This window comes from Myxine glutinosa, chromosome 10 (assembly GCF_964187855.1).
Source record: "Myxine glutinosa chromosome 10, kmMyxGlut1.1, whole genome shotgun sequence".
Taxonomy (NCBI): domain Eukaryota; kingdom Metazoa; phylum Chordata; class Myxini; order Myxiniformes; family Myxinidae; genus Myxine; species Myxine glutinosa.
The window spans coordinates 79,967,653-79,982,972 of NC_136270.1; the positions used below are offsets into that span (position 1 = coordinate 79,967,653).

At 44.5% G+C, this 15,320-nt stretch overlaps 1 protein-coding gene across 2 annotated transcripts in view; it reads left to right on the forward strand.

Moving 5' to 3' along the window:
- Window positions 1-291: 291 nt before the first annotated feature.
- Window positions 292-15,320, forward strand: part of LOC137433603 (uncharacterized protein KIAA0513-like) — a 106,769-nt gene continuing 91,740 nt past the window's right edge. For both annotated transcript variants that reach the window (XM_068125908.2, XM_078786233.1), the window contains exon 1: window positions 292-402. The gene's annotated coding sequence lies outside the window, so the exon portion shown is untranslated. The remainder of the gene's footprint in view (window positions 403-15,320) is intronic.

Here is a 15,320-nt window from a genome sequence, read left to right on the forward strand (position 1 = left end):
GGAGAGTCAGCACGCCGTAATGACATCAGATGTAATCACATCACGCTGTCATGTGATCAGATCCTCAGCTCTGATCGGTATATGTTTGAGGGGACATACATACATACATACATACATACATACATACATACATACATACATACAGACGGACAAACACTGTTCTAGATGGCTTTGTCCTAGGGGCTATGCTGTAAAAAAATCTACATCGCATTTGACCTTTATTTCATGTTCTTACCTTTGTTCTTGCTGTAAGTGTGTTTTAGGAGTGTTCGGCTAGGCCCACATCCCTGTAACAGTTTCATCTGGCGGCGATGGGAGAAATCTGAATGAGATAGACACTGGCTGCGCTCTTCAACCACCAGATATTCGGCATCACGTCGACATTGTTTGCTCGGCCTAAAGGTAACAACTGTCCCGTGTTTGCCTCAGTGCGTCAGTTGCCCAGCACTGAGATTTCAAATGACACGGTAATGCGACGATGTGTGCGGGACCCGCCTGCCGGAGATCTCCGCTGTGGGGGACTGTCGCCTGATGTGGTCGCTCAGCGAATTAGTGGATTTGAACCAGGCAACCAACCTGTTCACTCTTTCATTCCTCTTTTCTCCCACCTCTGGAACAAACTCCCTCCCTCCCTTCAATCCCACTCCTCCCTCCAGGTCTTTAAACAGCTGTTCACCACCATCTCTTATCTTCCCCCATCCAAAACCTTGATTTTTTCTACCCCCGCTAATTCACCCCAGATGCACTTTTCTGAAATACCGAATTCTTTCCTGGAAGTCCGAGCAGTGTCCTTGTGTTTTACCTCTCCCATCGCCCCCCCTCCACTTCCATTGCCTCCCTCCCCCAAGGAGGAAAATAATAATAATCAAGAATTAGGGACAGTTCGGAGAAACTTTTTACCCCATATTTTTTTCATTGGCACCGTGGTTTATATTATGGGTGCATATTATGTGCATCCATCTGAGCTATCAATTTAGCAATAAGTTGGACACTCAGGATTGTTTATTGATTATTATTTTTTGTATTAGTGACTGTCCCTATTCACCCGTAAAACGGGGTGAATAGGGACAGCCATAAAAATCCTATTTATTCCTATTTAACCCATATATGGGGTTAATATGGACTAGAAGTTGCTTTTTTTTAAAAACAAGAGAACACTTTCAACCCAAATATCAACAAATCCGTATGGTTATCAATTTTCAGCGAAAAAGGTTTTCGAACTTTTTTTCAGTTTGTGTCCCTATTCACCCCATTTCACGGTACTCTTAGTCTTTTTTTGTTTTTGGCTTGAAAAGATATCTCTAGACTGCAATATAAGATGTGTTTGCATGTATGGGCTCCATGTGCATAAGTAAAGGAAACCTACAAGTTTTCTTGAGCATAGGCCTGCATTGACGTTCCAAGCTTCTTCTGGTATATCTCAAATGCCTCCTGGGTGTCGTTCCAAATGCCCCGGCATCTTGTTCTTGACATTCCACGCATCCTCTTGGCTCTATTCTTCGGTGATGGCGCAAGGCGTCTGACACCCGATCTTCGCCCTACATCCTAACGTACCCTAAACTTGGAACGACCAGTCATGCCAAAGGCCTTTACCCATGAGGGGTGAAATGAGACGCGAACATCAGCACCATGTTCTCTCTGTGTTTACGGTGGGAGACGTTTATAAGATGATGGCTCTTGGTGTTTACAAGATGGCTTAAGTTTCCAGACGGCGTTCACGCATCTCTCTAAGATCCGCTTTTGACATCGACACCAGTTCCAACATGTAAGTGTAGGCCGTAATTGTACAAAGCAAACTACTGCATGAGGTAAATGCTCGATATCTAAAGTAGGAAACTTGGAAATTGGCAGCTGGGCAGCCATTTTTGTTTTGACGTCATCGGCCTGAAGCATCGACCATAATAATGTCTGCACATGTAAAATGCCTATCACAAGCCATGACGCCAATGGATTCCGAGCAGAATACACAGTGCGTATGAGTGAGTGTAAATGTGCTGCAAGTTTTGTTGTATTTGTACCGTCATCACTGGTGTCCTGAGGTAAAATGTGACATGGTGTCTTGAGGTAAAATGTGACATGGTGTCCTGAGGTAAAATGTGACATGGTGTCCTGAGGTAAAATGTGACATGGTGTCCTGAGGTAAAATGTGACATGGTGTCCTGAGGTAAAATGTGACATGGTGTCCTGAGGTAAAATGTGACATGGTGTCCTGAGGTAAAATGTGACATGGTCTCCTGAGGTAAAATGTGACATGGTGTCCTGAGGTAAAATGTGACATGGTGTCCTGAGGTAAAATGTAAAATGTGACATTTCCAGCACACAATGGCCTACATTTTAAAGATAAACTCGGACTAGACAACTCAAAGGTCTGTGCGCTACCTCTGAGCTATCGTGTAACACCCTCGTTATTTATCCTTTATCTTCCCGCTACAATGCAGCACTAGGCCCGAACCACAGCTCGCCACCCTTTCCTATCTTGGGCTGGAACGTCTGCTTCTTCCGTCTCAATTTCAGCTTCCATGATATCCTTCTCTATAGTTGGCTTCCATCTGGTTCGTGGTCTACCCACTGTCCTTCTATGGCTCATCTTCCTTTAGTATATCATTTTCCTCATCCTTTCTTTCAATATATCAAAACCATTTCCGTTTACATTTGCATATTCTCCCACACACTGGAATTGGTTCAAATCTCTCTTTGATATCTTCATTTCTTATCAAATCGTCCCATTTTATCTTTAACAAGTTTATTTCAAACAAACTTTGCTTCTTCTCTTTTATTTTTGTGCGTGTCCTTGTCCCATTTGGATAATAATCCAAACTTCAAAATCGGTATAACTATTTCATGGAATATCGTCACGTGACCTTTTCTGATAAGAGACTTTTTGTAACAAAAGTGGTTTTGCATTGTGTAAACGATCGCAACTACTGCTTTTCTTCTTCTTCTTCTTCTTCTTCTGTGTTTTGTTATTTTTCCAGCAGATATTACAATGGACTCGATGTATTTATACTCAATTACTTGTTTTAAATGATGCCGTATTACCCTGCGCATGGTGCGTCTGGAGGGTGTAGTACAGGTAAACAGGTGATTTTTTTTTTTTTAAATAGCTGAACAGTTTCCTTATAGTCTTATAAACAAGAATCATGCTATTAGAGGTCATAGAAGTACCCCTAAGTATTGAAAAATTCAAATTTCAATTCAATTCAATATAATATTGTGCATGAAATTTTGTTATAACTTTAATTTGCATCATTCTTTTGGGCTGAAATTTGGACAGGATGTTCAGAATATCACTTCCTTTAAAATGATGAAGGCTTTTGTTTATAGGAGTAGCCATTGTGGATTTATTGAAGAACAACCAAGTTTTATCTGGTAATTGGCATAATTAGCTAATTAGTGAACATTTGACATAATTTCACAAAATCCTCTCATACTTCAGGTTATAATACATGTACCAAGTTTTGTGTGAAAAGAATGATAGATGACATGGAAGATAGAAGTAGAAATGTGTTCTTTGTTTTTCCTTGTTTTTTATTGACGGTCTAATTTATGCAAATTATATGCATGTAATATGATAAAGAAGCGTTGAAACTGGTCTGAGTTAAAGCCAAGATTATATCTTTCAAGAAAAACTGAAAATTAGATATTAACTTGACTTTGTTTTTGTGTAAAGGCCTCTCAAAGGTACGTATGTAGTTTTCTCAATTTTTCACCAGTACTACACCCTTAAGTAATTGGTTTACTTTGTCTGTTTGTCTGCAGATGTCGGTCTATGATTGAAAACTGTACAACACAGATATTGGAGGTCTTTAGGGGTCTAAAGGGTCTTATATGTCTCAAGGGTCTTATCGATGTTGGGGTTAGAATTGGTCTTAAAGGGTTATCAGTTTATAAAGGTTCTAGAGAGTCTTAGGGGTCTGGAAAGGATCTTCGGGTTCTAAACAGTCTTGGGGGTCTAAGGAGTCTAAAGGGTGTAGGTGTCCTAAAAGTGTGTGTGTGTGTGTGTGTGTGTGTGTGTGTGTGTGTGTGTGTGTGTGTGTGTGTGTGTGTGTGTGTGATATGTATAATATGTCTACTCTACTATGCATCTACTCTACTTTTTATAATACATATAGAGCTTGTGTGGCTATAGCAATGTCTGGGTTATTTACCTCCACCACCGAAGGCGAATGGTGGACGGAGGTTATGTTTTCACTCCGTCTATCTGTTTGTGAACAGGATATCTCAAAAAGTTGAGATTACCATATTGGTGATTACGGTGTGCTGTCTTTATCGCACGCTTTCCTCACCTCGTGTTTCAAGGGTCCAAGCTGTCCTATCTGACTGAAGGGTGTAAGGGGTCTAAATGGTGTTGAGGTCAAAGGAATCGAAAGGGACTTAAGGGGTGTACAGGTCTAAAGGTTATTGTGGCCTAATAACGGGTGAAGGGATCTAAAGGTGTTTAAAAGTGTTGAAAGGATCTCAAAGTTGTGATGGGTCTTAGGGATCTTGGGGACTTCAGGAGCTTGGGATCTTAAGTGTCTTAACGGGTCTTGAGCGTCTTCGAGGTCTCAAGAGTCTAAAGGGTCTAAATGTTCTTAAAGGGTGTTAGGGTTCTTAAGAGTCTTAAAGGATCTAAAGGTTCTTCAGGGTCTTAAGGTTCAATAGTCCATAATTAATGGAAGTAATTAATAGATGTAGTCAAGGTACAATAATATGTAATTAATAGACATACTCATGGTCTAACTCAAGTTCAAACAGGACGTAATTAATAGACATACTCACAGAGATCGACCAATAAAAATGTGCCTAAAAATGTGACCTGTAGGCGATTGACATACAAACAAACAGACAAAGGATGAAAACATAACATCCACCCACCTTAGGGGGTGGAGCTGATAAAGTTTTTCTTTCCCCAACCTTTTTGATTGGTGAATGCAATGCAATTTGCCAGTGGACGAGAAAGTATCGCACAAGTACAATATGTTACGGATTCATCACTTCCGCCTTTGTTGTTATTATGTACTTGTAGGATTTTTAGTTTCAGGTAATATTGTTGTTAAGATTTTTGTGTGAAATGGAGATGACTTCAGCAAAAGGTAAAAATAAATGTTTGTGGAGGAAAAAGGAAAACGCGGCAAAGAAACCGTAAGAGGAGACGGCCTTGAGAGATACAGCCGTGAGTCACATCGAGGCTGCGAGCGGACTTTTTTGATATTGGTTGCGAATGAGTTGAGGCTTCCTGTGAAAGGGATTGCCTGCGACATCGTCACATATTGCGATTGCAATTAAACCTGCGTCTCAGTTTTATTGCCGAGCGTGAGCTATTGTTGGCGGGAAAGCAAGAGCCTCCATTACAGGCCGGTCTGCTATTTTTTCCTCGAAGAGGCTGTCCGCCTGGTGCTTCGTGTTTTGGCGTTGGGATTCCCATATCAACATCATCGTGTGGATCGCCGTTGGTTCCCATATCGGCTCAATTTCCATATCGACCTCTCACCTCGTAACTCCTTGTCCACAACCGTGCCGATACCTGCTATTGTTCTTGTCGTTCTGTACGACTTCGAACTTCACCCTGCGTGGGGATTCGTGCACGGACTTTGGGGAATGTTACATTCCACTCACGTTTGGCGTATCGTGAGTTTATTGCTTTGAGAGCATTGGGGAAATGATGGTACCATCATATGTATTGTTCATTTGATGCAAGTGATATTTTCATTGTACTTTCTTTACTAGTGTTATTATTGTGTATGTGAGATTTCTTAATTCAATTACTTGTTTTGTTCTACAATTGCATTGGTGTGGTTTTACCATGGTTTATTAAAACACTCAAAATAACAAATCTTTCTGCCGTGTTCCTAACCGAGACTCTGAGGGGCACCGTAACTGGAGTTTGGGGAGGTAATACGTAACAAATACCAGATGGTATTCATAGAAAACTTACCCCGTGCAGTCAACTTGGTGTGAGCCAACTCCTCTGTTTTTGAAGGGTTTTTTTAATTTGATACAATATGGCTGCAAGACGACGTGAGCGATGACATTATCAACTTACATTCTCTAGTGTAATTGTTGCATAGATCATGCTCAATAAATTTCAAACTTATCAGACAAAGCGTTGTCCCTGTCGAATTATGACGTCGTACTGAAGGCACCAAAGACGTCATTAACATATTTTATTCCCCATGGGGAGTAGTTCACAATGAGCCAGTTTCAATATTTTCTATGGAGCAGTTTCAGAGATATAGAGGTGCAAAGTTTTTCCAATATGGCGCCCATAACCACGTGACCTATGACGTTATAATTATCAATAAAAATTGTACAGGTGGAGGTGGTCCTATGGTGAAAATTCCGTGTAGCCCAGCGGCTAAGTCGAAAAATATTTCACTTTGTGGAGAAATTATGAAACTTTGCAGACAGGTGGAGGACCCCAGTCGGAACATTTTTCGATTAGGACCCAACTCTGAAACGCCCCCTGGTGGCCGATAGAAATACGATTGCAGTGGCTAACCTCCCCCCCACCCCCCCCCCCCCCCCATGACAATTTGGGTGAACAGGTGATCAGTTAGCACCCCATATTATTTCAGTGCTGCCATCTGTTTGCATTAGTTTAGGTTAAGACAGAAGATTTCCTTTTTTATGCAATAAAGTTATTTGCAGACATCAAAGTTCGTTATCATTATTGTATTAACGCATGTTTTCTTTTACAGGTGGAAAACCATAAACCATGTCCAGGTCATTCAAGATCGTTCCTTTTCAAGTCAATCGGATGAAAATTGAGGATTTTAGAAATTTGGCCTATGTTGACCTTTTGGCCAATGTTGACCTCAAAAATAATTGGTTGTTGTATTCAGTGACCTGATATGTAAATGCTCTTCAAATTTCAAGTCAATCAGATGAAAATTGAGGATTTAAGAAATTTGACAAAGTTGTTGACCTTTGGCCTATGCTGAGTTGGGTCCTAATCGAAAAATGTTCCTACTGGGGTCCCCAACCTGTGTGCAAAGTTTCATAATTTCTCCACAAAGTGAAATATACTGCCATATTTTTCGACTTAGCCGCTGGGCTAGTGTCAATCGGACCAACAGTGGCAGAGAAAAAAAATGAGACTGATTGGATCAAGTGCTGTACATATCGAATTATGACGTCATAATGAAGGGACTGATGACATCATAAACATATTTTATTTCCCCCCATGTGGAGTACTTGACAACGCACCATGTTTCAATTTTTCCATGGAGCGATTTTGGAGATATAGAGGTGAAATTTTTTTTCCCAACGTGGAGTCCATACCACGTGACCTATGACGTCATAATTATGAATCAAGATTTGTACAGGCGGAGGCCCCACCTATGGTGAAAGCTTCATGTCAATCGGACCAACAATTGCCGAAAAAATGAATTTAAAAAATGCAGACACGTACGTACGCACCGATCGCTTTACCCCGGTTTCGCTTAGCGAGCGCGGGGTAATAATGTCACGTGTACTTTAGAGCATGGGATGAAGGGCCGACTCGATATAAACAAGCCGTACATGGACCTCAGACATGATTTTCTAAGGTGTAACATCACACCGTGCCTCATGCAACCACACAGATTTAACCATAAGTTTGTCTTGCGAGCCAGGAATAAATCCAGGAGCAGAATTGACCCAATGTTTTCCATTCCAAGGAATGCTGTAAGAAATGGATCTGGTATGATGAATGCGGAGTTAAAATAGTCCGCCATTTTAACATGTCCACGTGGCGAATACATTTTTCGTAAAATAATTGTTATTTGGTGCTTGAAGTGATATTGCTGTCAATTCCTAAAAATGTTCAAAAATATTAAAATCTCTTGGAAATATCACAAACGGTAACGTTTAAAACAGCTTGGTAAAATATCCAAGAATCATTTACCTACCTTACTTATCCTCATCAAGCCTTTTGATACGCAAGGCAGCAAACACCTTACGACCCCAAATGTTTTTCATATATTTGTTGTTGTTTCTGCAGGAAAATACTATTTCACAGGAACAGATTGCCAATTCAATTCCCTTACCTGGAGAACCAGGGGCGAAAGATTTTTTTTTAAAATAACGCACACATTTGCTGTCGCTTTACAACAGTATAGACAGTGGGCCTAACCTTTGATCAACCAAAACCAAACATATGTAGATACCGTTGATTAAATACAACATTCAATTGGTCCATGTCCTATTGGCATTTCCTCCATCAAAGGACTTTTTTTTCTTTCTTTCTTTTTGTATACAAGATCGAGGCTCGTGTAAGAGCTAACTTTATTGACTAAAAAAAACAAACGGACACATAAGACATAATAAAGGGAGCAAGAAATAAGATGGGGAGAGAGGGGGAAGCGCACAAGTACAACATTTGAGAGCAGGGACATCGAGAGATCTGTGGGAGGGAGAGGACTTGGGGAAAGGTGGGAGAGGTATAAAACATATGGACACTGCAAGGACTTCCAGGAAAGAAGTTGGAATTTCAGAAAAGTGGATCTGCGTGAATTAACAGGGGTAGAAAAGATCAAGGGTTTTGGAAAGGGGAAGATAAGAGATGGTGGTGAACAGCTGTTTTAAAGACCTGGAGGGAGGAATGGGATTGAAGAGAGTGAGGAAGTTTGTTCCAGACGTGGGAGTAAAGAGGAATAAAGAAGTGAAGGTGAGCAGAGAGTCTTTATTTTGACAGTTTCACCTGAAGAGGGTTGCTGGCAGATCTTGTGTGACCTGGAGGAATATTTGGGGGACAGAGCACAGATAGGGCTGGGGTACAAGGCCAGAGAGGAGCCGGTAGAAGACAGAAAAACAACCAACCTGCCTGCGGCGAATGAGGTAAAGGCCCTAAGAGTTAGCTTCATCGCAGGAGATTCCAATGATTCTGAAAGCTTTGGTTTCAATAGCGTGAAGCCGAGCTAGGTGTGAGACAGGAGCACCGGCCCAAAGGGGAGAGCAGTATTCCATTGAGCTGCGGATGAAAGCCTTGTATGTGATGAGGAGCTCAGGTGTGCCAAGGAAGGACTTCGCACGATGGAGGATGCCCAGTCGGCAACTGGCTTTGGAGGCCAGCTTGGATATGTGGTTTTCCCAGGAAAGATCATGGCAGATTGTGAGACCCAAGAGCTTGAGTGACAGAACTTCTTGGAGAGAATTGTTGAGAAAGTAGATGGGAGGGTTGTCCAGACGGTCTTTTCAGAGAGACATAGTGAGAGTGTGAGATTTGTCAAGATTGAAAGACATGTTCCACTTGTTTAACCAGTCTGTGATTTTGTCCAGGTCTGCAGAGAGTGAGGTGGCTGCAGACTGCCGATCTGAGGGGTGAGGTATGGAGCGGCAGAGAGTGGAGTCATCAGCAAAGAGATAGAGACGATTTTCGGGAGAGTCGGAGAGATCTTTGATGAAGACCAGAAAAAGCAGAGGGCCCAGAACACTGCCTTGAGGAACTCCAGCCTGAACAAGAAGGGGAGATGTGAGAAATCCATTCAGGGCCACACGTTGACAATGAACAGAGAGGAAGTCCGCAAGCCATGCGTGGCGATGTCCATGGATACCATAGGAGGAGAGTTTGGTGAGTAGAGCGGGGTGCCAGACCGTATCAGAGGGCACTTGATATTTCAAGGGAGACAGCCCTAATTTCCTGTTTGACATTGAAGACCTCCATCCATTGTTGAGACAGCAGAATCAGCATGTCCAGAGTAGAGTGACTGGTCTGAATCCAAATTGATGATCCGAAGGATTTGATATCTGAAGCAATTATGGATTCCATGACTTTGCTGATAAATTGGGAGAAGGCTGATTGGTCTGTAGTTGCATGAATCTGTTTTTGCACCTTCTTGTGTAAAGCGGTAATGTTGGCTGATTTCCAATCTGATGGCAGATGACCTTGAGCAAAAGAGGGTGAAGAGAACAGAGAGAGGGTGTGAAAGAGCGGCAGAGCAGGATTTTGGGAACCGTGGGCTGATGCCGTCTGGTCCAGTTGCAGAATCAGAGTCGAGGATTGACAGAAACTTCTCCACCTTGTCGGGAGAGAAGGAGACAGAGGCCAGGAGCAGCTGGGAACGACTGGGTAAGGTGGGTACAGAGAGAGATGGGTTCGGGACACAAGATTTTGAGGCAAACACAGAGTTGAGGCATTCAGCTTTTTCATGTGTGGCGTCAACTGTGTAGCCGTTTGAAGTAAGGGAGGGATGAAGGGGGAACAAACACCAGAAACAGATTTGACAAGACGCCACCAGGATTTGGAAGAGGGAGACAGGTTTGAGAGTTCACTCTTGAGAGTAGAGAGATAGGGTTTCCTGGCTGTCCTGAGGGTAGACACACACTTGTTCCAAGCTTTGTGAAAGGAAATGAGATTGCCTTCCATTGGATTTGCCTTCCAGGAGGCGAAGGCAAGTTGTATCAGGGCAACTGCCTCACCACAAGATTCCATGTACCATGGACGGGAGGAAGGGTAAGACAACTGAAGACGGGATGGGATAAATCTGTGCATGAGACAGAGCAGTTTAGTTTGGAAGAAATCCCAGGACGAGTTGATGTCAGAGGCAATAGAGAAGGGAGACCAGTCCAGATGATTGATGGATGCTCGAAGACCGTGCCAGTTGGCCTGAGTGAAATGCCAGACTCATCGGTGCTGAGGAGGCTCTCTGAGAATGGCCAGATAGATGTACACTTTAACAAGCATATGGTCAGATGAACTGATTGGAGCAGAAGAAGAGCAGCAGACATTTGCAGGGAAGTTTGTCATAACCAAATCTAGAAGAGCAGATGCTCCGTTGACTGAGATCCGGGTCGGGAAATTGACAGATTGTGTCAGTCCCAGTGAGTTGCAGAAGTCCTTTGCTGAGGCATCATGGCTGGTGAGAGGGGTACCCACACCCAGCCAGCTGGCATGATGACAGTTGAAATCACCACATATGAGGAAGAGAGAGTTGGGATGAGTAGATAGAAGTTGGTTCATGTTATCAGACAGCGAGATGTAGATGGAGTCATCACTGTTTGGTGGACGGTACAACACACATATGAACAAAAGGTGGGAGCAAAGGGGAAGCCGTAGCCAGAGGTACTCCTGGGGGTGAGGTGGAGAGACGGCAGTGCAGGGAGTGTGAGGAAGAGAGTTTTTGATAAAGATAGCAACCCCTCCTCCAGGACGAGGCTCAGATCTATCATACCGGAGGCGGAAGTAACCAGGGAGAGATATTAAGGAATCGGAGACATCTTGAAGGAGGAAAGTTTATGTTAAGCAGTTAAAGTGTGGTTTGTCAGAAGGAACCTGTATGGAGAGGTCAATCAGGTATGAGCGAAGGCCCTGGATATTTGAGGTCCATGCCGTTAAGGAAGAGGAAGGGGGAGCATCGGATGCAGAACACGGGGGGGGGGGGGGTGAGGAGGGGGGAGGTGTAGGGTAAGAGGAGGAAGAGGTAGGGAGAGCTGTTGACAGTGTGTTCGAGATTTCTGAAGAGCTCGGAGAAAGGGAAGGATGAGGCAGACAAAAGGTTTGATGGTGATTGGATGAGGCACAGTGAGGTGTTGTTTGAGGGGGGCAGAGCAAGGAAGAAGGTTGGAGGAGATGGAGGTAAGAGTTGGAAGGGAGAGGATGTGGGGAGGAAGCTTTGAGGAGGAGGAGGGGTGAGAAGGGAGAATTGGAGAAAAAGGAGGATGGGGAGATTTGAAGGGGAGGAGGAAAGGGGAATTTTGAAATGGAGGGGTTAGGGTGGAATTTAGAAGGGGAGGGGTGAGGGGGGAGTTTGGGAGGGTAGGGGCGAGAGGGGAATTTCGGATGGGAGGGGTGAGGGGGGAGTTTAGGAGGGGAGGGGCAAGGGGGAAGATTTGAAAGGGATGGGTGAGGGGGGAATTTAGGAGGGGAGGGGTGAGTTTGGATTTTAGAAAGTGTTGGACGATTAATGGAAAACGAACATTTATTGCAAAATGAGTTTATTGTGATTTTCAAGTCAGAGAGTCAGAGTTTGAAAACGTTGGAGGAGGGGTGGAATGCAGGTGAGTTTAGGGAATGTTGGAAGGAAGAACTGAAAGACTAAATTTTTATTTGAAAAATACAAAGGACTCAGCAAATTAAGAAATTTTACTAACCCATGTGACCATCTTATATATTGTAACGGTTTTGAGAAGTGTGTAACGAATTTGAGAAGTGTAACGGTTTTTGAGAAGTGTAACAATTTTGGAGGGAGTGTAACGAATGTAAAAAGTATGGTTTTGTTATGTGTAACACCCTGTTAATGTAAATAATGGTCGCAGCCGTCCTCCTAGTTAATTCCATGAAACTTACACGCAGGTCACGATATATCTTTTTAAATAGTGTATTTCCTTATTCTATGTAGGCTAAATATGTGTTTCCCACTAGATTGACTTTGCATTGTATCAAACAAAATAAGCATAGGCCCTTGCAATTTCCCCAAACATCTCCGCTCTCCAAAGTTCCTTTAAAAAGGGTGCGAGTTGTGTTCAATCCCGCAAGCCGCCATTGCCCATGTGCTAATCTCGGAGAAGAAAGGCGTGTCTCCACCTCGGCATAGAGGGGAGGAGTGAGCCAACCCCACATGGCCAATCAGCACCGCGGTGAGCGACCCGGTAGGCGTGCCCTCGCAGCCGGCGGCTTGATTCCGCCCCGAGTTATAAAAGCGACTGTAAGGGACTGCTTTACCAGATGACTTGAGAGAGGACCTGGGAGATGAGCGAAGAGGCGGCACCAAGAGGAGCGGTGAGATGCGAAACGCTCCAAGCCAAAGAGGAGAGGTACTCGGGAAGGAGACCAGCTTTGGAGAGACGCGCAGAAAGGAGGGAGACGGCTCCACCAGAAGAAGAGGAACAGGTGTGCCGAACCAGCGCGTGACGTCTACAGCAGCGGATACGCGACGGAGGGTTTTCCCGCCAAAAACCGCGGGGAATTGAGAGCTGCTGCCTCCGACCCCGCCTCCCTCTCCAGCAATCCACCTCAAGCCCTACCTGCCTGAAATATTCCCCGAGTAAGTGTGAACGTCGTCTGTCCTACTCGTTGTCTTGGGGTTAAGTAAAATGAATAGTGTAAGTTAACGATTCGCTGTGTGATTGCTTCTTCCATCCATTGCTTGTGTGTGTATAATAAATCTGTTCTTCCTCCGTACTCTGTCTTCTTCTTCTCTTTTCATTCTCTTTCGGTCGCTTTAGAGGTTTCCCGATTGAATATCTGTGGGGCGATCTGGTCAACGTCGGGTGGAATCGGGCTAATCGGGGAGTAACTGTTCGGACGCGGTAATACCAACCGCTCGGTAAAATAACATCTAAAACCGCGTCTGTAACAATATATATATATAACGGAGTAAGTGTGTGTCCAGCCACTAACCCACGTGACCATCTTATATATATATATATATATATTGTTACGGACACGGCTCAAGATGTTGCTTGACCGAGCGGAATGGCCGCCGTGTTCGCACAGTTTACCCGATTACCCCCAACTCACCCGATTCCACTCGAACGTTGGCCAAATCGCGCTACGCTAAATCAATGATGGAAAGGACACAACGACTGGGATAAATGAAACGACGCAAGGGGTACAGTTCTCAAGACCTCCGGAGGAGGATATAATTAGTGGTGGAGAAAAGGGGTAGATTACAAGGTAGAGTGAGGTAAAAGACACAGAAGAGATAGGCACTTAGATACAATCTTATCTATCCCAGACAGACCACAGACAAACGGAACAAGACTGACTTACACAGGGATTGATGGCAGGGAAGGACAGGCAGTCGATAGCACAAGGTGCACCTTGGCTCAGGGACAGGATAAAGCACGGTCCAGTCCAGAGATGCGGGGAGGTGTCACAGCGCTCGGAGGTGGCGTCCTTCTCTCTCCAAGCTCAGCGCGCATCTGACGTCACCTCCCTCTTCCTGCGCATGCTCAGCGGGGAGTCACACGCCCTCGGCTCGTTGGCTCCGCCCCAGATGGGACCGGTCCGCCGCTTCTATTGGGTGCGGGGGTTACCGGGATCCGCCCTTGACGAGGAGCTGACAGCGAGCCCCTACTTGGTAACCCCGTCGAGCACATGCTCGATGGCGGCTCGTTGGAAAGGCCTGGTGCCCTCCCAACACCCCCTACCAACCAAGCCGGAGTGGGGACGCGCACTCCCCGCGCCGCCGCCGTTGTTGTTGTTGTTGTTGTTGCTGAACCGTGAGGAAGAGCTGCGGGGAGGTATTGGGAGGTCCTAAACTTCCTAACGGTGCCATACAATCACATTCTGGTGCAACGAAGAGTCAGAATTAATGGAAACGAGTCCTTAACTGACATAGACTAAGAATAACTAGCAAGATGTCCTATAGTTGTCTACGTGAGATGCGGTGGACCTGGATGCGACATTTAATGGGGGAAATAGGGGGAGGTCGGGTCTACAGAGTGTTGTTTACAGAAAATGGGACTAGGGAATGGGGGATTGGGGATAGTTGGGAAGTATGGAGGAAATAGGGGAATATTTACAAACGGATATGGATGGATGCCAATCCCATATCCGCAACAATATATATATATATATATATATATATATATATATATATATATATATATATATATATATATAACGGAGTAAGTGTATGTCCAGCCACTAACCCACGTGACTATCTTAAATATATAACGGAGTAAGTGTATGCCCAGGCACTCACCCACGTGACTATCTTTTATATATACTAGGGCATGCCCGTACTATATATAAGCTAGGACGTGCCCGTACGTGGGTGCCCGTTCCTTGCCAAAAAAAAAAAAAAAAAAAATTTGTGTAGGGGTGTGTGTGTGTAAACATCCTAGGGCGTGCCCGTACGTGGGTGCAAAAAAACATGCGTGCAAACAACAACAAAAAAAAACTTTGAAACCACGTGGCAGTAACGACCACAGAACCCCCCCCCCTCTATTTACATGAATGGTTTGGTCCATTCGCAACGACCACAGAACCCCCCCCTCTATTTACATGCAATGGTTTGGTCCATTCGCAACGCCAAAGCGAACGGCGAACGGCTAAATCGCCATAGCTCGGTAAGTACTTGTCCGATTAATTTCAAACCTTGAAAAGGCACATCCTCGGGTCCCCAGCAATATACCTGGCAAGTTTAAAGTATATCGGACCCGTGGTTGTCGAGAAACAGCGGTCACAGACAAACAAACAAACGTACAAACAAACACACAGAGATTACTGGAATTATAGATAGATATATACCAGCAGAAGTACCCGGCATTGCCGGGCGGGGGAGGGGAGGGGAACGGGGAAGGGGAGGGGAGGGGAATGCGGGGGAGGGGAGGAGAGGGCGAGGGGGAGGTGTGAGGGGAGGGGGGAGGGGGATGGGGGAAGGTGTATGAGGAGGGGGAGGGGGGAGGTGGGG